At 40.4% G+C, this 27,455-nt stretch overlaps 1 pseudogene; it reads left to right on the top strand.

Annotated features, from left to right (window-relative positions):
- Positions 1–16,112: 16,112 nt before the first annotated feature.
- LOC116636962 lies at positions 16,113–16,905 on the top strand (annotated as a pseudogene).
- The last annotated feature ends 10,550 nt before the right edge of the window (positions 16,906–27,455 follow it).

Raw genomic sequence — 27,455 nt, forward strand, 5'->3', positions numbered from 1 at the left:
TGAACTCTGATAAATACATGGAATTGGATGTTAAATAAAGAGATAGAAAGGTCTAATTTGCTGGTTCATTAAGCTAGCTTATTTCAAGACATTGTGCATATTGCTTTGAATTTCATATTTCTGAGCAGTGAAGACAATAGTAGTATCCATCTTTAATGTAGTGTGGCAGACAATTAGGAGCTCAAATGGATTAAATCTCATTTCATCAGAGATACACACAGTGATTATTATTTTATTGCCAAATACTGTCGGCATCACATTTCTTCAACAGCTTTTGTGATACCTGACTCGCATGCTTAAATTTGCATTAAACACTGTTCAATAACAACAATCATTTGGGCCATTTTCTTACATGGCATTATTCGGTTCTTCACTCTGTGCGTTCAACCCCACACTAGTTTTAAGGGTACAAAGTTTTCCATGCAGTTGATACACGAGAGGCAGCTATAGCTTTGAGGAAATGGTGTGGCTTTGGGGTCAGAAACAGTTCTAATGACAGTCCTAACGCTGCCCGTTTCAACCCGGGAGACCCTGAGAAGGACACCTTACCTTGAGCCACACACAAGACAGATAATTTTCTTCGGTTGTTTTAAACATCCTTTGTCAGAATTTTTAAATTCCAAAAACATTGCTTTTTGACAGAAATGCAATTACACAACAAAAAAGCCAATTATACACCCCTTCATTTCCTTTGTCCAGGCCCATGGTCTAGCTCTCTTCAAATAACTAATAGTAATCATTTAGTATATATCTGTCCATATTTTTCAGCAACCTCCTAGGAACACCTACAAGTAATTCTACCCATATACAGTGTAGTGTGTTCCTTTCTTTTTCTTTTTTAAAAAGATTTTATTTATTTATTTATTTATTTAGCATGCGCGAGCAGGGGGAGGGGCAGAGGGAGAGAGAGAATCTCAACAGACTTCCTGCTGAGCGCGGAGCCCGACTTGGGGCTCGATCTCACGACCCTGAGATCACGACTTGAGCCAGAAATCACGAGTCAGACACCCAACCGACTGAGTCACCCAGGTGCCCCTGTTCCTTTCTTTTTAAATAAAAAAAATGGGATCAAACTCTCCATATTTTTCTTTTTCTCTAACTTGCTTTTCTGAGTGACCTCAGATCTAACTATTGCTTAAATCTAAAAGAGCTGCATAATATTTTGTAGAATAGATACTCATGTTTGTCCAACCATTTCCCTCCAGACTGATCCCCACTCGCTCCCATTCTTTGGCACTACTAACCATGATGCGGTCACTGTCACTGAGGCTGGTTTCCTGCCCGCAATTGGAACTGGGAAACAGAGGCTTTTCTCCCAGTGTGACTAACTCCTTGGAGGCCCGGTTTCCACAACTGCATACTGAGAATCACAACACCTGCCTACTTCCTTTACACACTGACATAAGGATGGTCTGAGTCAGCATAGGAAGATGATGTGGTGGCACCAGAATCAGGAGGGCCCTCCATACAAAAATCCCACTCGAGCCAAGCTGCAGCTTCTCAAAGCCACCCACTTTTATCCATTTGCATGATCTAATATAAAATTTGTACACTTGTCATATGCTCCCCACCTCTTGAACATTTTTTTCAGTAGGTATAACCACTTTTTCAATAGATAATTCACCCTTTCAGCGTTTGGTATTTAGTTTACAAAGTGCTGTAGCAAGTGCTACTCCGGGGTAGTCCCTGAGTTCTGAGAGCTAGATGAAGTGTGTGTGTGTGTGTGTGTGTGTGTGTGTGTGTGTGAGAGAGAGAGAGAGAGAGAGAGAGAGAGAGAGAAGGAGGGAGAGCACTCAGTAAATTCACTTAATGTCAAGTGACAGTCATCTGGTAACCTTCACAAGAGTGCAGGCTTTGGAAACTGCTCATATGGTGAAGGAATAGTCTATGCATTTAACACTTTACCTGGTACTGTAATCATTTTTAATTATTCTACTAAAATATCTCATAATGTGCAGTACAACATCTCTCTCCTGGACACAAAAGGTCTTAAAAAATACATCCACATTGATATTGTATTTTTCCCTTACACCACACTTGTGTTCATGAAGCAGGAAAGTGTTGATGTGCAATGTCTGTATGTTTCACCGAGAGGCTGCAAAAGTGTGAATGACGTTCTAGTGCAAGGGCTCAGGGGCTAGACTGGAAGTCTTTAAACTATGGTCTGTGATCCACTAGGTTATGAAATGAAGTCAGAGATCAAGATCGGCATTTTTTAAAATGAAATAGAATAGAATGCAGAATGTCAGAGTGCAACACTCCAAAAAATAATACTGTTTCATAAATCTTTTGTTTCAGAAATATTAATGGGCATTGTACATGTTAAATGTTTTTCCTACGGTGCGTAGCTATCAAAGACATTTCGAAGTCCCTACTCTGGTGATACTTTGTTCATGAGATCCATGGACAGTGACTGGTATTTGCTGTCTGGTATAGCTGCCTCTGTGAGCGATAAAGATGTGACCCGATGGGACTTTCTTTTCCCTTCTCCTTCTTCTCTTCTTGGAACATGGTCTTTAATTGGACAGAGTAAAGTTAATAGCATAACCACATGTTGATATAAACCTCAAGAGGTACTCAACATTGGCAAGAGAAAAATTTGTTTGCTTTGAGAAGGCTTTGTTCTTAAGAATTGAATAGGGACTGAAAGACCTCATCTTGTTCATCCAAGTTGGGTAGTAACCCTGGGTAAAGGGCAGGGTGTCGAGGAAAACAGGTGGGTGACAGATGTCCATTAGAAAGTGATTTAATGTATTCTGCCCATTTCTTGATTGGATCATTTGTTCTTTGGGTGTTGAGTTTAATAAGTTCTTTGTAGATTTTGGATACTAGCCCTTTATTTGATATGTCATTTGCAAATATCTTCTCCCATTCTGTCGGTTGTCTTTTGGTTTTGTTGACTGTTTCTTTTGCTGTGCAAAAGCTTTTTATCTTGATGAAGTCCCAATAGTTCATTTTTGCCCTTGCTTCCCTTGCCTTTGGCGATGTTTCTAGGAAGAAGTTTCTGCGGCTGAGGTCGAAGAGGTGGCTGCCTGTGTTCTCCTCAAGGATTTTGATGGACTCCTGTCTCACATTTAGGTCTTTCACCCATTTTGAGTCTATTTTTGTGTGTAGTATAAGGAAATGGTCCAGTTTCATTCTTCTGCATGTGGCTGTCCAATTTTCCCAACACCATTTGTTGAAGAGACTGTCTTTTTGCCATTGGACATTCTTTCCTGCTTTGCCGAAGATGAGTTGACCATAGAGTTGAGGGTCCATTTCTGGGCTCTTTATTCAGTTCCATTGATCTATGTGTCTGTTTTTGTGCCAGTACCATACTGTCTTGATGATGACAGCTTTGTAATAGAGCTTGAAGTCTGGAATTGTGATGCCGCCAGCTTTGCTTTTCTTTTTCAACATTCCTCTGGCTATTCGGGGTCTCTTCTGGTTTCATACAGATTTTAGGATTATTTGTTCCATTTCTTTGAAAAAAGTTGATGGTATTTTGATAGGGATTGCATTGAATGTGTAGATTGCTCTAGGTAGCATTGACATCTTCACAATATTTGTTCTTCCAATCCATGAGCATGGAATGTTTTTCCATTTCTTTGTGTCTTCCTCAATTTCTTTCATGAGTACTTTATAGTTTTCTGAGTACAGATTCTTTGCCTCTTTGGTTAGATTTATTCCTAGGTATCTTATGGTTTTGGGTGCAATTGTAATTGGGATCGACTCCTTAATTTCTCTTTCTTCTGTCTTGTTGTTGGTGTATAGGAATGCCACTGATTTCTGTGACATTTTTCCAAAGAAGATATCCAAATGGCCAACAGACACATGAAAAAGTGCTCAACATCTCTCAGCATCAGGGAAATCCAAATCAAAACCTCAATGAGATACCACCTCACACCAGTCAGAATGGCTAAAATTAACAAGTCAGGAAACGACAGATGTTGGCAAGGATGCAGAGAAAGGGGAACCCTCCTACACTGTTGGTGGGAATGCAAGCTGGTGCAGCCACTCTGGAAAACAGTATGGAGGTTCCTCACAAAGTTGAAAATAGAGCTACCCTACAACACAGCAACTGCACTACTGGGTATTTACCCCAAAGATACAAATGTAGGGATCCGAAGGGGTATGTGCACCCCAATGTTTATAGCAGCAATGTTCACAATAGCCAAACTGGAAAGAGCCAAGATGTCCATCGACAGATGAATGGATAAGGAAGATGTGGTATATATATACAATGGAATATTATGCAGCCATCAAAAGGAATGAAATCTTGCCATTTGCAATGATGTGGATGGAACTGGAGGGTATCATGCTGAGCGAAATAAGTCAATCAGAGAAAGACATGTATCATATGACCTCACTGATATGAGGAATTCTTAATCTCAGGAAACAAACTGAGGGTTGCTGGAGTGGTGGGGGGTGGGAGGGTTGGGGTGGCTGGGTGATAGACATTGGGGAGGGTATGTGCTATGGTGAGTGCTGTGAATTGTGTAAGACTGTTGAATCACAGACCTGTACCTCTGAAACAAATAATACATTATATGTTAAAAAAAGAGAAAAGAAGAAGAAGAAGATAGCAGGAGGGGAAGAATGAAGGGGGGGAAATTGGAGGGGGAGACGAACCATGAGAGACTATGGACTCTGAGAAACAAACTGAGGGTCCTAGAGGGGAGAGGGGTGGGGGGATGGGTTAGTCTGGTGATGGGTATTAAAGAGGGCACGTTCTGCATGGAGCACTGGGTGTTATACGCAAACAATGAATCATGGAAAACTACATCAAAAACTAATGATGTAATGTATGGTGATTAACATAATAATAAAAAAATAGAAAGTGATTTAATGGATATGATAAAATTTTGCTCCATCTTTTGGGTTCACTGAAAATCTTTCTTTCTGGTACTTCCTGGATTCAATAAATATTTGAGCACTTTCTATGTGCCAGGTTCTCTCTGAGAATACAGCAGTGATCAAGACAAGCCAAAGTCCCTGAACTTGTGAAATGAACTATCTAGGAGGAGAGACAGATATTAAACAAATGACTATAGCATGCAGAATGTCAGATGGTGGTATAGACCGTGGAGAAAATGAAGTAGGAAGGGGGATATGTGTATGGTGTGGGGGCGAGGGTTGAGGGTTCACTTTTATAGAGAGTGGGCAGGGAAGAAAAAGTGACAGGAGACCTAAGACTTGAAGAAAATGTGGAAGCAAGCCATCCAAGTATCACGAGAAGAACATTCCTGGCAGGCATGTGCCTGGTATGTGCTGGAGGGATGCAGCTAGCCTGGGTGACTGAGTGGAGGGTAGGAGGTGAGGTAAGAGGTACATGGTGGGTGGTGGTAGGAGGCTGTATTGCATGGAGCCCAAGGGCCCTGGTGGGGACTTTGAGTTTTGCTCCAGATGAGATGAGATGCCACAGCAGGGTGTTGAGCAGAAGGTGACATGATGACACTTATAATTTAAAAGGGTCACCCTGGCTAGTGTGTCCTGGACAGTACCTATGTGCTGTTCCAGATGTGTAGGTATAGCTCAGGGGTAATACAGAGCAATACAGATGTATGTGAAACCATTGAAGCAGGAAGAAATGCCCAGGTGGATTACAAATCAAGGTCCACTGTTCCTGTCCTTCTGTTAACTTAGTGATGAACTGAACCAGCCACAGGAAGTTGGGGTTCTTGGAGGTCAGCTAATTAGTGTAGATGAAGGATCAGGCCACGTCCCCCATTCACACTCCACCATGGGGAAGCTGGATTTGGAGTATCTCCTTCCACGGACTGTGTTTGGCATCGATAGCCCTCCTTCCTTCACACTCATGCTCTCTGCAGTGTGTTCCTGTCTTTGTTCATTTTCTGAAGGTAGGCCTCAGGTCCTGTGACCAAGGAATACAAGGTCCCTCTTGCTGGACTACTGTCAATGGTCAACCCGAGAGCCAACACCGTGTTGTTGTGCTGTGAACTCACCTGCCTGTTGTGCCTCTGCCATACCACAGTCTCTGCAGCTGCTCCTCCTGGGGGAGGAAAGGTTCCCTTTATCTGCCTCTCCCCTTGCCGGAAAGGCTAAGAAAAACTACCCCCAAGCACTTGGTAGTACTCCCCTGCACAACCTCTGTAGCCTGGGGGGGGGGTCACCATCTTCCTATTGCTCTATCATAGGCTCCTCTGTACTGTGCCTGGTTATATGGATTGGTGGGGCAGAGTGCCCAGACAGACACCCCAAATGCAGCACCCCTCCTCCATCAGCCCCAAATTATTCCAAGGGCAGCCACTCTGTTGGCTTTCCTTTGACTCTGAAATATGTGCTTCTGCTCCTGTTCTCCTGACATTCTGACCTTCTAGCAGCACGGGGACTGTCCTCTCTTCCATCCCAACCATGCAGCGTAGGGTCTCAGCCTCCCAGAGCATAAGCACATTGTCAGGGAACGCTGGTGGCTGGCCCAGGTGCAGACCACTGGGTTATAGAAGTTATTACAATTAAATAAACAGCTCACAAAATGGGAAGTGTTTTGACCATAAATGTTGGTACCTATAGCGAATTAACTTTCCTACCTTGGAAAAGGGTAGGTTGTATACTGCCCTCAGAGAGGCCTTTATAAAACCTCGTTAACTTTTTCCTTTCAGATACCTGGACCTTTCAGGTCAACAGATTATCAGAGTTCCCCAGGAGGCGGCTGGGATGGAATCCTAGTTCCAATGAATGGGATTTTGTAGATGTAATGGTGAAGGCTATAAATAAATAAATAAATAAATAAATAAATAAATAAATAAATATTAAGCTCTCGTGGTTTTCACAAAATCTGCAGTGCAGAAATTCAGATGCCCTTTTCTGTTATATTAAATTGCTACAACACAACTTGAGGTTGCTATGCGTTGTAAAAGATTGAAGGACTTTCATATCTTCTTCTCTCTCTGCTGGAGTCATTGTGCTCCATGGCAGACAGAAAGCCATTTCCTCCTGGTAGCAGAAGGGCTCTGGGGTGAGCTATCTCTCAATAACCAACTAATTAATTGAACACTGATTAATGGTTTTTAAAACATTTTTTGCATTTTCAATATTTGATTTTTCTAATCATCATTCTTCAAAAAGATTTTTTCCTAACACATAGGCAAGTATCTACCTGCCTCCTAGACCTGATAACTCTTAATATTTTGTTATATTTGCTTCAGATGAATTTTTTCCCAAAGAAATAAAACATTATAGAGTCAATGGAAGCTTCTTTCCTACTCTTTTCTTAGAGATGCATCTGTTTTTATCTTTTACTACATCCTGTGTAACAGTAAGCAATACAAAGTACTTTTGAAATTAAGGGATATTTTAAACATAAACAAAATTAGAGGGACTAGTATATGAGCCCCACTTGGGTTTTTTTTTTAAACATCCAGGTGAATGGGATCATCTTCCACATATCCTCTTGCAATTTAATTTACGCCCATCATTATATTTCCAAAGCAGATCCAGGTTGATACATGTAGATCCATCCATTCATTCTAACTGCTCTGGAGTCTTCCATTATAGGCATGGCTACCAATTATTTTTCTGAAGGTGGAATCTTAGGCGCTTTCCCATTTTTCCAACAAGGCTACAGCGAGGATCCTTGTTCACATTTCCTTATGCACATGCACAAGTGTTATTTTAAGAAGTGGAATCACAGAATTAACTGATATGCACGCTTTGAATTTTACTAGGTTTTGCCCAATTGCTTTCCAATTTGGTTTTACCAAATTACACTCAACACAAAGAACCTGTGGGTATGTTTCCCCACATCTTCACCAATGCTTATTATTGTTAGAATTAAACATTTTACCTATCTCAATGGCTGTGAAATGATATTTCTATGGTTTTAAGTTGTATTTCTTGGATACCAGTGAGGTTGAGCATTTTTTCAGGACTCTTCTTCTATGATGTACCTGAACATGTCATTGACCATATTTTATTTGAGTGCTTATCTGTTTCTTGTTCATCTGTTTGACTAGATTTTAATAACGAATGAGCACTTTGTTTAGACACTATGCAAGGGGCGGGGAATACAAAATCAATGAGGCACAGTGTCTATCCTTAGATGATTTCTCAATTTACTGGGGAGGAGAGTGCACATATGAATATATACATAATAAAGACAAGCTCTGGGTGCTATAGGACCACAGAAGAGAGAGGTGCAAGGGTCAAGGGCCTTTTAGTTGAAAATTATAGAACCGCGACTCAAACTAGCTTAACTAAGGAGAAGATTTATTGGCTCCTGTCAACTGAAGGCACAGCACGGCTGGATCCATGGCTCACACAGAGCCCTCTGGATTCTCTCCCCCTCTCTCCATTCACCTCTCATCTTTGCTTCTCTTTGTGTGTTGGGCTGATTCTTTTGATGCAAACATGCTCTCTCTAGGGCCTTGTTGGGAGTTTGGGGGGTGGAGTGGAAAAATTACAAGGACTAATTGCTTATGGTTGATTGAGGGGGAAAAGACAGAGACAAAGAGAAGAGAGATAGAGACAGAGCTCAGAGAGACTGGTTGATTAAGCTGTCTTATCCCAGTTCGGAAAATTCATGGAAAGGATGAATTCGTGGAAAAATAACAGGTACTAAGAGTGGCCCAATCCAGTGATAGCACAACCTTGCATTAGGGAGAACAGAAGTATGGGTGCCTGTATGCTTGGGGAGGCAGGAACTGTCGTTCCCAGCCCCGGCAGAACTACGTGGAATGGGGAGGAGTTTCTCATCTGGCGAATACTGAACAGACAAAAGCAAGGGATGTACATGACAGAGAGACATTAGGGAATGCCTCTAAGAGAGGTACATTTTTGGCATCATCTGGAGCCCGGTGAGATACAGATGCAGGAACAATGGATTAGGATCTAGGAGATCATGGTGTCAATTCCCATGCTGCTACCTACAAGCTGTGTGATTGCCTAACCACTAACCATTCTGAGCCTGTTTCTTCATCTGTCAAATCAGGATGGTTCTATCAACTTTCTAGGGCTGTGGCAATGATAAATGTTATAACCATCCACATATTTTTGCTGACCTCAGATTTTGCTGAATTCAAGTTGCTCCAAATAAATGGGACATTGGCAGCTGACTTCATTATACTGAGACTTTTGCTGCACTAGAGTATAAGGCTTTATTCTTCTGTATTAAATATTTATTCGCTTGTGCTAAGAATGATAGTGAATGAAAATACTCCCAACATATAATGTACATTTAATTGTTATTTCATTTTTGATACATTTCCATCGATGTCTTTTTTGTAGTGGTAGTCAATCCTTTTAACAAATATTCATCTTCATTTGAGAGCAAGAGTGGATTCATTGGTTTCCAATATTACATTTTTAAAAGGGCATATTTTTAAGCACCAGTGATTTTTTTTAAAGTCTCTTTTGAGCTCCTGGAACATTGTTATTTTCAACTGGAATTAGAGAACATTTCTTACATATTTCAAACAATTTCACCAAACAAGGATGCAAACACATGTATTACATTAAGGGAAAATACAAATGGGAACGGGCCTTTATGAATACCAGGTAATGATATTTCAAGGACGATGCAGAACCATTCATTTCCGATATTCTCATTACCATTCCCAGCAACAGGCATATATGTCTCTCAATTCCTGTGTAGTTCTGTTAATCTCTCTACACAATATTCAATTTTCTTACAATGATTCAGCTGATTTATTATTTCCCTCTTGCGTGTTAACTGCTAAAGATGCAGTGTAACCCCATAAATTTGTTTCAGTCTCTCAGCTTCGATACCCAAGGTCATTAATACCCCCCAAAATATCCTTTGCTTACATCACTCCTTTAAATGTGCTCTTTCTTGCCCAATGAGCTGTTACATAATTACATGGTGCCAGTAACAATATCATCTTGTTTTTATAGTTTTATGATTAAGGATATAAAAATGAACTGAATTGAAGAAAATGTTAAAAGATATTTGCAAAATATAAGAGATTGCTACCATGTTTTATCACATATAAATGATATAGTATGTATACATTTAAAATTGAATTTTCTTAGTATATGGTTTAAAAATGTGTTTGAGTAAAATGCACTATATTAATGTGTGACCTGATGGTTCTGCACACACAGAATATGTCTTCTTTAGTGGAGAGTTAAAATGATTATGAAAGATTTATCCCCCCCATTATAACCAGGTGTTTTCTATTAAATATTCTCAACTAAAGTTATAATGCTTGAGAAAGGAGAAATAATTTAAATGGGACCAGCTCCCATATCATATGAATTTCAACCTGTTTACAGCTTGAAATGGTTAGGGTAACCAATTGTCCCAGTTTTTCAAGGACTGAGGGGGTTCTTGGGGTGTGGGACTTTCAGTAGTAAATCCAGAAAAATCCCAGGCAAATTGGGATGAGTTGGTCTCCCTATTGGTAGTTTGGTCTTAGTTCTTCCTCCCTATCTCTCTGCATCCACATTTTTGCCAGGACTTTACTGTGGGCAAAGCATACCTCCTTGTTCCTTGGCTCTGGGCTTGGCCATGTGACTTGTCTGGGCAAAAATATATGGGAAGCAGTGATGGTGTGCCCCTTCCAAGGTTTCAGAGGCCCAGTGCATTTCAGGTTTTTCTCTGTGTCTGGGCAATAGGCCCTAACTAGCTTGCTGGCCCAAGGAGGATGAGAGGCATAAAGCATAAAGCCAGTCCAGCAGATACACAGACCAGAGGTGAGAAGCAGAGCCGCCCAGACGAGACCAGCCAAGATCAGCAGAACCCCAGGCAACCAGCACATGCAGGAGTAGAAAATGCCTACTGTTCTAATGCCACTGAGATTTTGTGGTTATTTGTTATACATAACTATTACAATAAAAGCTAATTGATACAGGTGGTAATAAGTACTTATTATAGTACTTATTAGTACTGTCCTACTAGGTGCTAGGCACTGGGGATGCAATGACTAGCAAGATGGACAGAATTCTTTTATTTATTTATTTATTTAAATTTTTTAAATTAACATATAATGTATTATTTGTTTCAGGGGTACAGGTCTGTGATTCAACAGTCTTACACAATTCACAGCACTCACCATAGCACATACCCTCACCAATGTCCATCACCCAGCCACCCCATCCCTCCCACCCCCCTCCACTCCAGCAACCCTCAGTTTGTTTCCTGAGATTAAGAGTCTCTTATGGTTTGTCTCCCTCTCCAGTTTCGTCTTGTTTCATTTTATCCTCTCTTCCCCTATGATCCTCTGCCTTGTTTCTCAAATTCAACATATCAGTGAGATCATATAATAATTGTCTTTCTCTGATGGACTTATTTCGCTTAGTATAATACCCTCTAGTTCCATCCATGTTGTTGCAAATGGCAAGATTTCATTTTTTGATGGCTGCATAATATTCCATTGTGTGTGTGTGTGTGTGTGTGTGTGTGTGTGTGTGTGTATCACGTCTTCTTTATCCATTCATCTGTTGATGGATATCTTGGCTCTTTCCGTAGTTTGGCAATTGTGGACATTGCTGCTATAAGCATTAGGGTGCACGTGCCCCTTCGGATCACTATATTTGTATCTTTGGGGTGAACACCCAGTGTGCAATTGCTGGGTCATAAAGTAGCTCTATTTTCAACTTTTTGAGGAACCTCCATACTATTTTCCAGAGTGGCTGCACCAGCTTGCATTCCCACCAACAGTGCAGGAGGGTTCCCCTTTTTCCTCATCCTCACCAACATCTGTCGTTTCTTGACTTGCTAATTTTAGCCATTCTGACTGGTGTGAGGTGGTATCTCATTGAGGTTTTGATTTGTATGTCCCTGATGTCGAGTGATGTTGAGCACTTTTTCATGTGTCTGTTGGCCATTTGGATGTCTTTGCAGAAATGTCATGTCTTCTGCCCATTTCTTGATTGGATCATTTGTTCTTTGGGTGTTGAGTTTGATAAGTTCTTTATAGATTTTGGATACTAGCCCTTTATCTCATACGTCATTTGCAAATATCTTCTCCCATTCTGTCGGTTGTCTTTTGGTTTTGTTGACTGTTTCTTTTGCTGTGCAAAAGCTTTTTATCTTGATGAAGTCCCAATAGTTCATTTTTGCCCTTGCTTCCCTTGCCTTTGGCGATGTTTCTAGGAAGAAGTTTCTGCGGCTGAGGTCGAAGAGGTGGCTGCCTGTGTTCTCCTCAAGGATTTTGATGGACTCCTGTCTCACATTTAGGTCTTTCATCCATTTTGAGTCTATTTTTGTGTGTGGTATAAGAAAATATATAAGTTTCATTCTTCTGCATGTGGCTGTCCAATTTTCCCAACACCATTTATTGAAGAGACTGTCTTTTTGCCATTGGACATTCTTTCCTGCTTTGTCAAAGATGAGTTGACCATAGAGTTGAGGGTCCATTTCTGGGCTCTCTATTCTGTTCCATTGATCTGTGTGTCTGTTTTTGTGCCAGTACCATACTGTCTTGATGATGACAGCTTTGTAATAGAGCCTGAAGTCTGGAATTGTGATGCCACCGGCTTTGCTTTTCTTTTTCAACATTCCTCTGGCTATTTGGGGTCTTTTCTGGTTTCATACAAATTTTAGGATTATTTGTTCCATTTCTGTGAAAAAGTTGATGGTATTTTGATAGGGATTGCATTAAATGTGTAGATTGCTCTAGGTAGCATAGACATTTTCACAGTATTTGTTCTTCCAATCCATGAACATGGAATGTTTTTCCATTTCTTTGTGTCTTCCTCAGTTTCTTTCATGAGTATTCTATAGTTTTCTGAGTACAGATTCTTTGCCTCTTTGGTTAGATTTATTCCTAGATCTTATGATTTGGGGTGATATTGTAAGTGGGATCAACTCCTTAATTTCTCTTTCTTCTGTCTTGTCATTGGTGTACAGAAATGAAACTGATTTCTGTGCATTGATTTTATATCCTGCCACTTTACTGAATTCCTGTATGAGTTCTAACAGTTTTGGGGTGGAGTCTTTTGGGTTTTCCACATAAAGTATCATACCATCTGCAAAGAGTGAGAGTTTGACTTCTTTGCTGATTCAGATGCCTTTTATTTCTTTTTGTTTTCTGAGTGCTGAGGCTAGGACTTCTAGTACTATGCCTAAACCCAGCAGGAGAAGAGAAATAATAAAGATCAGAGCAGAAATCAATGAAATAGAAACCAAAAGAACAGTAGAACAGATCAGTGAAACCAGGAGTTGGTTCTTTGAAAGAATTAATAAGATTGATAAACCCCTGGCCAGACTTATCAAAAAGAAAAGAGAAAGGACCCAAATAAATAAAATCATGAATGAAAGAGAAGAGATAACAACCAACACCAAAGAAATACAAACAACTGTAAGAACATATTATGAGCAGCTATATGCCAATAAATTAGACAATCTGGAAGAAATGGATGCATTCCTAGAGGTGTATAAACTAACAAAACTGAACCTGGAAGAAATAGAAAACCTGAACAGACCCATAACCAGCAAGGAAATTGAAGCAGTAATCAAAAATCTCCCAACAAACAAGAGCCCAGGGCCAGATGGCTTCCCAGGGGAATTCTACCAAACATTTAAAGAATAATTAATACCTATTCTTCTGAAACTGTTCCTAAAAGATGGACAGAATTCTTATTCTCATAGAACTTGTAGACCATGGCAGTTGTCCTTGAGACCTTTTTGGGAAGGTCTGCAAGGTCAAAAATTATTGTCATAATAATACTAAAATACTATCTGCTTTTTCTCCTTTGACACCGTGTTGACATTTGCACTGATGATATAAAGACAATGGTGGGTACAACTGCTGGTACCTTGACATAAATCAAGCTGTGGGCATGGTCATTGCATTCACCCCCATTAGGCATTTTCAGTTAAAAAAACAACAACAAACAAACCAGTTTCATTTATGAATGTTCTTGATGAAGCAGTAAAACTTATTGATTCAATTAAAGCTCCACCCTTGAGATGAACACCTTTTTCATAATCTGTATGACACAATGGAAGTACACATAAAGCACTTCTCCTGCACACTAATGTATGATGGAGTAGTCAATCAATGGTTGAAAAGTAGTTACTCATTTAGATGGAAAAGTCAAATCCCTACCTCACAACATACCCCAAAACAGAATCCAATCCCACTGAAAATTTAAATACAAAAATAAAACAAAATGATACTAGAAGAAAATGTAGAAGAATGTATTTTTTTATAACCCTGACTTGGGACCCTTCTTTCTCAGCATTACACAAAGGCCAGAAAACATGGGGGACTTCAGTTTTTCCTTTATATATTTCACTATTGTTTTAATTTCTATGAGGATTTTTTAATAATAAAAATAATAAAACTAACCCCATTAAGTAAACAAAACAAGTCGATGCCAGCATTTTTCTTAACAAATTGCAACACAGCTTTCATTGATGTCATATGAAGAAGGAGCAAATTTTAAGCACAATGATTACACAACTGATCACAGTTTAATGGTGGATCTCATCGGAAACCAAGTATACACAATCTGAAACTCTTTACCCTGTCTGTTATCCAAAGTCAGCATTTGATCCCCTTGAGAATAATGGCCCATTATGCAAACTACATAATTTCCCTAGATGTTCCAGAGGGCTAGGATTTTAAAAAGTCCATGACAGTTTACTAAAACCAAAATCAGAGAGAGTAAACACAATCTCTCAATGTTCTGGTTGCAACAGTCAATTGTTAACAGCTACCCTTAATATTTTTCAGGCCTGATGTGTCTTATTCCTGGATTATGGCGCCAAACCCTATGGCTTCAAATTAATTCTTATTAAAGAACCATGCAAAGATTGTTTTTTAAGTGGCAGCCCACAAGAATGGGAAGGATATGAGTCAGGTTCCTAGGTTTCCACAGGGTCTCTGTTAGCACATACTCCATACACCATTATAGGAATTAGAAAAAGACATCCCTCCCAGCAGACAAATTAGAAGAAGACTCCTCCTCTAGATGGAAGAATTCAGAAAAGACACCCCTTCCACTGGGTGGCTGCAGCAGAGCATTAGCTGATTTTCCATGTCTCTTAGCTCCCATGGCTGAAAGCCTTTTGGGAGGGGTACAGTCTGGCCAGCTGTGTGCTATAGCCCCACATCTTCACAACATAAACTCTGGTTCTTGCTGTCTGGTCACAGAATCAAACTTTAATGAAGCCGTAATAGAGAATATGCATACATGTTGTATAATTCCTCCTTGACTTACTTGCGACACAAGGCTCATTTGGACATGTAGTGTGAGACAGAAGGCTAAAGAGACATAGTCTTAAAGCTCAATCTTGTATTATGTGAGAGTGAGGATCAGCAAACAAGGGCCCATAAACCAAATGTGGTCTGCCACCGGTTTTTGTAAATGAAGTTTTACTGGAACATACCCCCACTCCTTCAGGTACCGTCTATGGCTGCTTTCTCTCTACAACAGCATACTTGTGTGGTTCTAAGAGAGACTGCATGGCTCACAAAGCTTAAAATATTTATTATCTGGACCTTTAGAGGAAAAGTTTGCCAACCCCAGTATTAGATCACCAAATGGCACTATCTCCATCATACTGTCTACCTTTGTCTGAATGTCTTTAAGGAATTACAATTTATAATACTAGACTAGTGCAGACAGAAAAAGCAGGAAAAATACAAAAGAAAAAGAGAACACACTTATCTAACTCAAAAATTAGGTTTATTTGATTGCAAAGAGTTTGGGATAAAATAAACCAATCTCAAGTTAGTACCAGAAAGGAAAATTTTCCTTTCATGTGGTCACACATTGACCTCATCAAAGAAGAGATTGTGTTTGACTATTTGCTGCTTATCAATTTTAAATGTTTAAGTGTCTGAAACATTAACGTGTAGATAGTTAGCTTCCTCTAACCAGATCTGTGATTGGCACTAAATCACAGTAAGTCCTCAGATGAGGAGACAGTCCTGCTTGGGTGGTTCCTTGCAGAGGAGGCAGGATTCAGAGTCCCACATGACCAACCCCATTCCATGCCTTGATGCAGCCATGTTCTTTTTTTTTTTTTTTAATGTTTTATGTTAATCCCTCAGCATAAAAAAATGGCTTATGTAATAAACACCCACATCAATCATATTTCTATATATGAAAAACTATCTTTTAAAATGATGACAATTGAGACTTTCTGCCCGTGGATGCCACTGAGAAGCCTCATTAAAGTCCACCCTTCCACTGCCAGCATGTCTAAATTAGAATCTCCCAAAGAGCCTGAACAGCTGCGGAAGCTCTTCATCGGAGGTGTGAGCTTTGAAACAATGGATGAGAGTCTGAGGAGCCATTTTGAGCAATGGGGAATGCTCACGGACTGTGTGGTCATGAGGGACACAAACACCAAGTGCCCCAAAGGCTTTGGGTTTGTCACACATGCCACTGTGGAGGGCGTGGATGGAGCCACTGATGCAAGGCCACACAAGGTGGATGGGAGAGTTGTAGAACCAAAGAGGGCTGTCTCAGAAGAAGATTCTCAAAGACCTGGTTTGGCGCCCACTTGACTGTGAATAAGATTTTTGTTGGTGGCATGAAAGGAGACACTGAGGAACATCATCTAAGAGATTACTTTGAACAGTATGGGAAAATTGAAGTGACTGAAATCATGACTGACTGCGGCAGTGGCAAGAAGAGAGCTTTGCTTTTATAACATACCATACTGTGAATGGCCACAACTGTTAAGTAAGGACAGACCTATCTCAGCAAGCGATGGCTAGTGCTTCATCCAGCCAAAGAGGTCGAAGTGGTTCTGGGAAATGTGGTGGTGGCTGTGGAGGTGGTTTTGGTGGGAATGATGACTTTGGTCGTGGAGGACACTTCAGTGGGTGAGGTGGCTTTGGTGACAGCCAAGGTGGTGGTGGATATGGTGGCAGTGGGGATGGATATCACGGATTTGGTAATGATGGGAGCATCTTCAAATTTTGGACCACGAAAGGAGGAAATTTTGGAGGCAGAAGCTCTGGCCCCTATGGTGGTGGTGGATAATACTTTGCCAAACCACGAAACCAACATGGCTCTGGCAGTGGCAGAAGGTTTTCATTATTGCCAGGAAACAAGGCTTAGCAGGAGAGGAGAGCCAGAGAAGTGACTGGTAAGCTACAGGTTACAAGAGATTTGTGAACTCAGCCAAGCACAGCGGGGGCAGGGTTTCATTGCTACAAAGAAGTGAGGTTCTAGACAATACTCGTGTGTTTGGGCAAAAAACTCAAGGATTGGATTTGTGACTAATTGTATAACAGTTTATTTTAGTTTCTGTTCTGTGGAAAGGGTAAACCATTCTAACAAAGTTCTTTAATGGAGTTTTTTTTTTTTTTTGCACCCATTCTGTTGATTCCTAAATGTAATAGTCTGATCATGATGCTAAACAAATGGGTCTTTTAAAAAATAGATAAAAAATAAATTAAAAAATGATGATAATTTACAACCTCAAAGGCAGTTCAGCTTCAAGGATTCCATGAAACTAATTGGATTTCTATAAAACCCTAAGATTAAGGCAATATCTGTTTGATTACCTAGCATTTCTTAATAAAGAACTCAGTTCACAAATTCCTCCACCAGATCATGAAAGGAAAAAGGTTGTCCTTGCAAATGAACTCATTCATCGACTTTTTAAGACAAAAAGAACTAAGTGCTTTGACTTCCTCTTTAACTGGCTTCTAATACACTCATAGCTAAATTTAGGACTCACCTAAAGTAAACTATCATTTGTTCTGCTTTCATTTTTTTTAAAGATTTTATTTATTTGGGGTGCCTGGGTGGCTCAGTCATTCAGCGTCTGCCTTCGGCTCAGGTCATGATCTCAGGGTCCTGGGATCGAGTCCCTCATCGGGCTCCCTGCTCAGCGGGGAGCCTGCTTCTCCCTCTCCCTCTGTCTGCTGCTCCCCCTGCTTGTGCTCACTCTTTCACTGTCAAATAAATAAAACCTTTAAAAAATAAAATATTTTATTTATTTATTTATTTATTTATTTATTTATTTATTTATTTATTTATGTATGTGTTTGTTTGTTTGTTTGACAGAGAGCACAAGAGAGCACATGCACAAGAGCAGGGCGGGGGGGGCGGGGAGCAGAGGGAGAGGGACAAGCAGACACCACACTGACAGGGGGCTCTATCTCACGACCCTGAGATCATGACCTGAGCCAAAACCAAGAGTCCAATGCCCAACTGACTGAGCCACGCAGGTGCCCTATTCTGTTTTCATTTTTAATTGTCTTATTTTTATATTATATTATATTGCCTCTATTTCTTTTTTGAAAGGAGGAAGTTTATAAATCTTATACCACTAATCATCTTGGTCCAATGCTCCTCCCACCAGCAGGTATAGGGAAAGTACATGAGTTTCGTGTCAGCCAGACCAGGATTCACATCTTAGCTCTGCCCCTTACTAACTCCAGGCTCTTGGACAATATTCAACCCGTCTGAGCCTCAGTTTCTTCATGAATAAAATGAAAAACAGTAACTATCTTGCAACCTTGCCAGGAGAATTAGAATACTAGGTAAAGTGCCGTTGGGATTATACTATACCATACGTTCCTATGTAGGATGTTTATAATATTAAATATCTATTCATTTTTACTAAAACATCTAGAACTTGAAATAGTTCTGAAATGGGATCACATACCCACTCAATACTTCAGCATAATGTTCGAGGAGTACTTTTACATGGCATCTTTGACAATAAAATGACATCATCATTATACGAAATTTTATAAAAAATGAAATTATTCCTATTTAATATCCAATAATTTTTGTAATTTTCTTTTCAAAGTGCTATTGTGCTGGCTTTGTTGTAAGATAATCAGAATCACTGAGAGGATGGGGCACCTGGGTGGCTCAGTCGATTAAGCATCTGCCTTCGGCTCAGGTCATGATCCCAGAGTCTTGGGATGGAGCCCCGCATCGGGCTCCCTGCTCGGCGGGAAGCCTGCTTCTCCCTCTCCCACTCCCCCTGCTTGTGTTCCTGCTCTCGCTGTCTCTCTGTCAAATAAATAAATAAAATCTTAAAAAAAAAAAAAAAAAGAATCACCGAGAGGAGTTCTTGAAATTCTTTCCTCTGCATAATCATGTTTATGATCCTAAATTGATATTTAGCAAATGGAATAAACTGATAATTCACTGAAAACATTTTTCTATATAACATTTAATAATTTATCTTTGAAATGACATTGTTTATAACATTACAGCCTCATTTTGCAACCAAATGTTCAAATTATATGGCAGCCAAATAAAAATGTATCAGGTACAAATCATAACAAAAATAACAACTATTATTTTGTCAAGGATTTTGATAGGAATTACTGGAAAAATGATTAGAACAACACATTCATGAGAGATGTGGTACTTACTACTTCTAACCCTAAAAATAATAAAGAATTAAAATTAGACTAGTACAGACAGAAAAAGCAGGAAAAATATGAAAGAAAAAGAGAACACACTTATCCAACTCAAAAATCAGGTTTATTTGATTGCAAAGAGTTTGGGATAAAATAAACCAATCTCAAGTTAGTACCTGAAAGGAAAATTTTCCTTTCATGTGGTCACACATTGACCTCATCAAAGAAGAGATTGTGTTTGACTATTTGCTGCTTATCAATTTTAAATGTTTAAGTGTCTGAAACATTAACGTATAGATAGTTAGCTTCCTCTAACCAGATCTGTGATTGGCACTAAATCACAGTAAGTCCTCAGATGAGGAGACAGTCCTGCTTGGGTGGTTCCTTGCAGAGGAGGCAGGATTCAGAGTCCCACATGACCAACCCCATTCCATGCCTTGAGGCAGCCATGTTCTTTTTCTTTTCTTTTTTTTTTTTTTTAAGATTTTATTTATTTGACAGAGAGAGACACAGAGAGAGTGGGAACACAAGCAGGGGGAGTGGGAGAGGGAGAAGCAGGCTTCCTGCTGAGTAGGGAGCCCAATGTGGGGCTCAATCCCAGGACCCTGGGACCATGACCTGAGCCGAAGGCAGACGTTTAATGACTGAGCCACCCAGGCACCCCGAGGCAGCCATGTTCTGTCCCCATTCCAGGAATACATGGGTCTCTCCCTTTCCTGCAGCTTGGGCCTCTGGTGGGAATAAAACTTCCTGAGGATGCAGAAGTGCCCTCTAGGCCACACCCAACTCCTGAGGTAGGACTTCCAGACTAAATCCAGGTCACCCAGTTAAATTTGAATTTTATTTTATTTTATAAGATTTATTTATTTGAGGGGTGCCTGGGTGGCTCAGATGGTTAAGTGTCTGCCTTTGACTCAGGTCATGATCCCAGGGTCCTGGGATCGAGCCCCACATCGGGCTCCTGGCTCAGCGTGGAGCCCTCTTCTCCTTCTCCCTCTGCCTCTCCCCCTACTCATGCTCTCTCTCTCTGTCTGTCTGTATCTCTGTGTCTGAAATGAATAAATAAAATCTTTAAAAAAAAAAAGATTTATTTGAGAGAGAGAGAGAGAGCACGCAAGCATGAGGAGCAGGGGGAGGGGTAGGAGAGGGAGAGAAAGGGAGAGAAGCAGACTGCCTGCTGAGTGTGGAGCCCAACATGGGGCCCAATCCCACAACCCTGAGATCATGACCTGAGCCAAAAATCAAGAGTCAGAAGCCCAACCGACTGAGCCACCCAGGTGCCCCTAAATTTGAATTTTAGATCAACAACTCATAATGTTTCAGTGTGAGTGTGGTCCACAAAGCATTTGGGATATACTTATGCTAAAAAATTATTCATTGTTTGATCTGAAATTTAAATTAAACTGGGCATCTTGTATTTAAATGTTTTAGAACACCCTGCACACCCTCCATGGAGGGGCCGCTTTTAGGTGATGGTATTGTCATTCTGGAAGTGGCTGGGAAACCAAAAACCAGTCCTAGAGCCAAACTCAATGACTGAAAACAACATGAAACAGAACTTCCAGAGTCATAAGAAATTTCCTCTAGTATCAACACAAACATTCAACAAAGGTTGAACCGAGGCCCTTTATAATGAAAATGACCAAAAAAACTTGGTCTAGTTGGTTGCTTGGGGCAGGGGGTAAGAAAAATTCCCACTGATCTATATATTGTTTTTTAAAATGTAAAACCTTTATGTGAACTATTACAATATGGCAAAGCTAATTAATTGAGTTCATTGACTTTATCCACTCTGTCACATCGCTACCATCTTCCAGTGATTACCAAAGAGGATTTCTTGTATTCACACATTAGCAAACTTCCTTTTGCCTAACCCTGTAAATCCAAGTCACCCACAGGCCTTCTGCTGGTTGAGTGGCTATGATGAATTGATCAGAGGTAGTATGTTTGTACTGAGTTTATAGAGTGCTTTACCTGCATCACTCTATGAGGCGGGTACTAATATTTCCATCTAGCAAGTGGGAAAGCTAAGACCCAGACTGGGGAGTGTCTTGGCCCTGGGCGGTGATGTGGCAGTGATGGCAGAATGGGTCTTTAAATCCCAGAGGAGAGGGGTACCTGGGTGGCCCAGTCAGTTAAGCATTTGCCTTCTGCTCGGTCATGGTCCCAGGGTCCTGGGATCGAGCCCTGCCTTGGACTCTCTGTTCAGCAGGGAGCCTGCTTCTCCCTTTCCTCCCCACTCATGCTCTCTGTCCCTATCTCTGTCTCTCTCTAACAAATAAATAAAATGTTTTTTAAAAAATAAATAAATTCCAGAGGAGAATTCTAGTCCTATAGTCTTCTATGCTACCTCTTCTTTTCTTCTCTGAGGCCTTACATTGGGATCTGGCACCACACAGGCAGATTTGGCCCGATATTCGCAGATGGCCCAGAGACGAAAGTGAGACCTCCAACGGGGAGAGTGAAAATTTAGGGGATAACAGTTGGGACTTGGGTGTGTCTTGCTATTTTCATTCCCATTCTTTGTTCATTCCATCAGTCCTCAATTTATTCCATGTTTCCAAGGTCACACCCAATCAGATTCTATTTTCTCCAGAGTTCTTTGTTCATCATTGGGGGGATTTTGTGTTTATTTAAGGAGTGCTTCCTTACAAATGCAAAAATATCCTCAAATCTATCATCCATTGAAAAATTACCCACCCCTGTAATGGGAAGCTTCCCTGGACCACCATTGGTTTGTCTAATTGAATATTCAAAAGCCATTTAGAAATGGGTTTCCTGGTCCACACTTTAAACAGTCAATCTAGACCCATTGTCTGGATATTCTTTTTGATTGGTTCACTCTGTTTTATTGTACTGAACTCATTTAAGTGTTTCTGTTTTATAATTGTGTGGGATTTGGGGGTAATTCATTCAAAGGTGTATACCCTATAAATAAATTATTCTCCTTTGGCTGCTAATGTTTAACTGGTTCTCTTGAAAGGAAAGAAAAGAAAGCAAAAGACAGCTGAAGACACAGTTTTTGTTCAAGTGAGGAGAAAAAGTACGCCAATTCTGTTTAGAAAGGACCTTTAAAAACCCATAGTGATTATACAAAAGGGAGCAAAAGCATTTTAGGGAGAAATGAAATAAATGGTAAACAATCATGCCTCTAACATAGAGAATGCGTCATTTCCTCATTTAAAAGAGGATGCTGGAAGTCAGAAAAACTAACGTTGGCTGTAAGAAGCGGAGGGGAGGTGAGACTTCTTTCCTGTCTTTTGCAGCGTTCACGGAGGCCATCCTGTTAATTAGCTTTAAAAAAAAACAACCCTATGAATTAGCTTTGAAAGTCTGGAAACTAAGTAAAAAGAGAGAAAGCTCAGGTCTGTGTAATATGCATATCAAACAAATGTGCCTGAAACTTTGTTCATCCAGAGAACATTTACAATCTGCTTTCCTCTGATACCCAAGAACAAAGGCAGATTTCATATTTCTTTTATTTGGAAAGTTGTTTCCAATTGTAAATATCTGTGTGGAAAAAAGATTGGAATCTATACTTTTCATAAACCATTTTATTTGACGGGTCTCCAATGTCTGATTATCCTGGCATGCTGTTATGGCAAGAGATGTAGATGAGATTTCTGACGAAATTATATCCCAACATCTCGGGGTTCCAAATTTATGAGAATTAACAAACACGCTAAATGCAATTGGGAAGAATCCGTATGCTTCTTTGCAGGGGGTAGGTCTGAGCTATTCCAAACAGAGGAGAAACAAAGAAGAAATTGTGATCCATGATTTTTAGCAATGAGACCCCTTTTAGTGGACTCATCCGATGTGAAAATGAAATGAAACATCTATTCTGCAGTCAAGAAGATAATTAATGAGCCACTCATTTCTAAATGAAGGCCTAAGGGAATAAAGCGACTGGCCTTGAATTTAAAAAGAGAAAAGTGGTTACATGTTTGAAAGAATACCAAGTCAAAATCACCCCATTAATGTTTGAATTTGAGTTCTTACTCATTTTTACATGAGCCGTAACCCTTGCTGAGAGGCTCCGTGGGTGTTACTTGCCAACTGTAACTACCATCTTCGCTCAAGTAAGGAGAAACAGGAACACTTTTCCTTTTGGTTCCTTTGCTCTAAGCTTTCCTTTAGACAAAGTGAGCTGGATTGCACATGTAGAAGCCCCTCGGATACATGTCAGGCCTTCAAGGTGCATCTCTAGGCCTTTGTTCTCCCTTAGATTTCAGATAAACTAAAAGCTGCCCGGAAATGAAGAAGGGATTTAGAAAGAATGTCAACCGGGCAGAATCAGACATCAAGCTTTGGATCCCTTAATCTATCAGTTTCAGGCACTGACTTGGATGTTTACTAATGATGATGAGAGTTAACATCCATTGAGTGCCAACTAGGTAGAGTCCTTCGCTTGCCTTGTCTTCTTTAATCCTTATCAGAAACCTTTATGGTCGGGCCTCTTCTGATTCTCATTTCCCAGATGGGAAAACTGAGGCTGACAGTGTGAAAATTCCTTGCCCAAGATCATGTCTGATGGTTCAAGAGCCCAAGTAAAAACCTCCTCTGTCCAACAAAAGATGAGAAAGAGGAAAAAAACCCTGGAAAATACTGTTTTCAGATTGACTAATTTAGGTTTAATAATGTCACTAGCAAGACCCCCACTGACCAACCCCCTTCTCCTTCACAGGAATGTTAACCTTTTATTTTATTTATTTGTTTATTTATTTTGAATGATTTATTTATTTGAGAGACAGAGAGAGCATGCACACAAGCAGGGGGAGGGGCAGAGGGAGAAAGAGAGAGAATCTCAAGCAGACTCCCCACCGAGCATGGGGCCTGACACAGGGTTTGATCCCACAAGCCTGAGAACATGACCTGAGCTGAAACCAAGAGTCGGATGCTTGACCCACTGAGCCACCCAGGCGCCCCTAACCTTATCTTCTAGAGGCAAATCATGGGAAGAGCTCCAGCCAGCCTAGACCAGTTTGAGCTTGACCACTGACTCCAACCTGAGAGATGGACCATGGAGTGTCAGACAGTTACCTCCACCTCATTGTAATGTTAAAATCTCTGCCCAAGGGGGAGCACAAACCTCATCTCATTAACATAACGTATGATGCATGTATAGGAATATTTCCTATGCACATGCACGCAACCTTATGCCCACATCTCCGGGCAATGATAAACCTCCCCTTTCTTTATATTCACCCTACCCCATAATAAAAGGGACCCACTCACCCCTGCTCAGGGAGTCCCAGCTTTTGGAATTATCCTCCTTGATCTCCCTTTTTTGCTGCAAATAAAGTTTCCTTTGTGTGACAACCCCACCTGGTGCAGTCTCTATCTGTAACTTAACAAGGAGCGAAGTCACGTGAATTCACTGACAATAAGATCTTTAAAAATAAGCATGAACTCCATTAGACCAAATTGTTTAGAATGGTGTCTCCCACTGAACTCTTGATCCTGTGCTTAGGTAAGTCCTTCACTTTGTGGGACCTTTCCCTATTACTGGACCATGGGAAATATAAGAAAAGACAAATCTATAATACAGACATATTGTACTACATTTTCTACATAGCTCCCGTGCTCTTTCATTCAGTTAACATGCCCATGTTAATTTGCCCTTTCATTTCAAAATGTTTGCTCCAGGAACACTTCCTTTATAATTCATCATCAAATATCCAACCACAGCAAAAGCCTATTAAATTATATTAATTTCTAATTAAATTCAAACTACAGAAATGCCAGAAGTGAAGCGCTCTGGGTTGTGGTCTCAGCTTCATCATTAATTGTGAAAGTAACTAGTAACTAGGTGAGTCACATTTCTCTGTGTCAATTTCCTCCTCCAGACAATGAGGATAATAATGCATTTCCTAAGTAATATTTGGTAAGTGATTAAAGTGATGCAAATAGTTGTGAAATATTTGGAAAAACAATGGGCTAGATGAGTCTAAGGCAGTATTACATGTAGCGTTTTTCTTATTGGCTTAATTTCTAAGCCAATACTTTGGGGAAAAAAACTTTGGAAATAACATGTAGAAGTATCCTCAAAAGAATCTTATACAGTACACACTAATTAGAGTCTTTTTTTTTTAAACTATTGTGTTAAGTAAATTGCATGACCTCTTACTGAAGTAACATATTACTCCACAAACTAATGACCAAAAAAACTACACACAAACCCACAAGTTTTTCATATATCACGTGTGCCGTACTTACACAATCTTCTCAAGGGTGTCAATTCTCTTCCAAATTTCTGAGGAGCCATTCTTAAAGCTTTCTGTGATAAAGACCACAAAGCCAAACTTCTTCATCACTCCTAGTTATAACAGCACCCTCTGCCACCGTAAGTTTATCTCCAATATCCTCCAACCATGTCTGAAACTCCTGTTTCTTTTTAAGAAACTCAGCCTCTTGTGCTGGGAATCATGTGTGTGGAAATGACATCCAGAGCTGTATCCCAAGATTTCACTCTGCTAAAGCTTTGAAACTGAAAACGTGTGTGTGTGTGTGTGTGCGTGTGTGTGTGTGTGCGTGTGTTTCATTTTCTTCTCTCCACTCATACTGCCTTAAGTTTTTGTTTCCTGAACCAGGAATGTAAGACCAAATGGTTTATCTGGGATATATTTTCAGGAAGTAAGGGACCTGGTAAGTGAGATGGAGAAGAAAAGGAAGCTGATAAAAGATGGGTGACCCCTGGGGGACAGGGCAGAACATGCCCCAAGGAGCTGGAACACGTGCTCACACTCTGCCATCAGGGAGCGGTGAGTCAATGCCATTGGCAAGAGGCTCATATTCTCAGCCTTATTTCCAGCTCTCTCTCACTCTTCTCATCTACTCTCTCATCACAGCGGATGGGTTCTTACCTCCCTACTCAATCTCAGCTCCACACTTCCTTTTTCCCTCCTGAGCCCCTTGGGCAGAGCTCTGTGCATCCTCTGAGCTGGAAGCCCTGTCTCTAGTTCCACACTGATGCCCCCTTGGCCATGCACTACTGTTCCAACACCAGGAACAGAAAGTTTTTTTATTTCCCTCTTGCTCAAGTGGGGCACTGTTGCTTATTATATTAAAGCCAAACTATTTGGCACAATCTTTCCTTTTTACCCAACTTTAACCCAGGTAATCAAATCTACTTGATGTTTTTTGTGTGATCTGTATCATCTCCCTGGCCTCTGCCCCTTCCGGCCATACCACGCCATTCTCCCTTTGTTCTCTGTATGTTGGCCCTGTTTGTCTTCTTTTGATCCTTAAACCTGTTAAAAACAGTAACAACAAACCACACACACCACAGGCCCCAAATGGACTCATTTATGCTAGGCCAGATCACCAAATAGGGGCTTAATCCCTAACCTAATCATAGTTTCAACCTCCCCCATAAATGTAGTCTTAACCATTTAGTCAGGAATCTTCTGGTCAGAACCAATGCAGTAAGGTATCACATGGGCCCTCTCGTCCCTGACAAAGATGAGGTAATCCACCTAATAAGACCCCCTGCCCTTCCCCTTAAGGGAAGGTGACTTTGCCTGAAGCAATCTTTTTTTTTTTCTTTTGCTAATAACTTCCTTGTCTCACCCTCCTGCCTATAAACACTGCCCATTTCATACAACTCCTCTGAGCATCTCTCTGCCTGCTAGATGGGATGCCACCCAACTCATGAATTATTTAATAAAGCTAATGAGATCTTCACATTTACCCAGTTGAATTGTGTTTGTGAAATTTGTCATGCCCTTCTACCTCAGGGCCTTTGCATGTGCTAGTTCCTCTTGTCTGTAATACTTTTCTCTTCTTCACTTAGTAACTAACTCCTCCTCCTTCCTTCATTTTGAATGGCATTTAGTTAAGCTTTTTCTGATTTCCCTTTACCCAGGCTCCAATCCCTAAACCCTAAAGGTCAGTGCCCTGTTGTATCTGTTTTCTCCTTCATACCACTTCTCCTGATTATAGTTCATTAATTGATTAATTACATTTTTAATATCTGCTACTCCCAGTAGGGTGTAAAGTACATGAGAGCCTATATTGTTCACCCACGTATCCCTAACACCTAGCATGATGCTTAGCATATTGCAAGCACTCTTTATATATAAAAAAATGAATATATGCAACCTATACTTTCCAGCTCCGAAGGCTTTGCATTTCTCCTCCTGTGATATCCTTCATTCTCCTCATTTAGATGAAATAATATGGAAACAACCATGCTCAATA

The sequence above is a fragment of the Phoca vitulina genome, unplaced genomic scaffold (assembly GCF_004348235.1).
Source record: "Phoca vitulina isolate PV1807 unplaced genomic scaffold, GSC_HSeal_1.0 scaffold13, whole genome shotgun sequence".
In the NCBI taxonomy this organism is placed as follows: domain Eukaryota; kingdom Metazoa; phylum Chordata; class Mammalia; order Carnivora; family Phocidae; genus Phoca; species Phoca vitulina.